This window comes from Eimeria mitis, genomic scaffold, assembly GCF_000499745.2.
Source record: "Eimeria mitis Houghton genomic scaffold, Emh_scaff1619, whole genome shotgun sequence".
In the NCBI taxonomy this organism is placed as follows: Eukaryota; Apicomplexa; class Conoidasida; order Eucoccidiorida; family Eimeriidae; genus Eimeria; species Eimeria mitis.
Window position 1 is genome coordinate 7,110 of NW_013569933.1, and position 748 is coordinate 7,857.

Genomic DNA, 748 nt, shown 5'->3' on the forward strand with positions numbered 1-748 from the left:
GCTGCTGCTCGTGCTGCAGCAAAAGCAAATACTGCAGCAGCAGCAGCAGCAGCAACAGCAGCAGCAAATACAATAGCAGCAGTAACAGTAGAAGCAGCAGCAGAAGGAAATACAGCAACAGCAGCAGCAGCAAATGCAAGGAATGCAGCAGTAATAGTTGCAGCAGCAGCAAAGGAAGCAGCAGCAACAGCAGCAACAAAGGCAGCAACTGCAGCAGCAAACAGAAAAACAGCAGCAGTAGTAGCAGATCCTTCTGTTGCCGCAGCAACTGCTGCTGCTGCTGCAGCAGCTACTGCTGCAGCTACTGCTTGTACAGCAACTGCTGCAGCAGCAGCAGCAGCAGCAGCAGCAGCAGCAGCAGCAGCACGCACAGATGCATCAACTGGGCGCCCCCATGAAGGGACAACGCAGCAGCAGCAGGAGCAGCAGCAGCAGCAGAATAAAACACAGAGCGCCAGAGACAGACCCCAGAAGCTGCTGTTTGCTGCCCAAGTAGTACCAGCAGCAACATGTGTCTGCAGCAGCTGCAGCAGCAGCAGCAACTGCAGCAGCAGCAGCAGCAGCAGCAGCAGCAGCAAAGAAAGCCTTGCCTGTTTGCGTTTTGAGCTCTGAATGCATTTCCTATCCCCCACTTGAATGTTACGTCGATGAAACCCTCGGGGCGTCGATACACCTGAGGGCTGCTGCTGCTGCTGCTGCTGCTGCTGCTGCTGCTGCTGCTGCTGCTGTTGCTGCTGCTGCTGCTGCT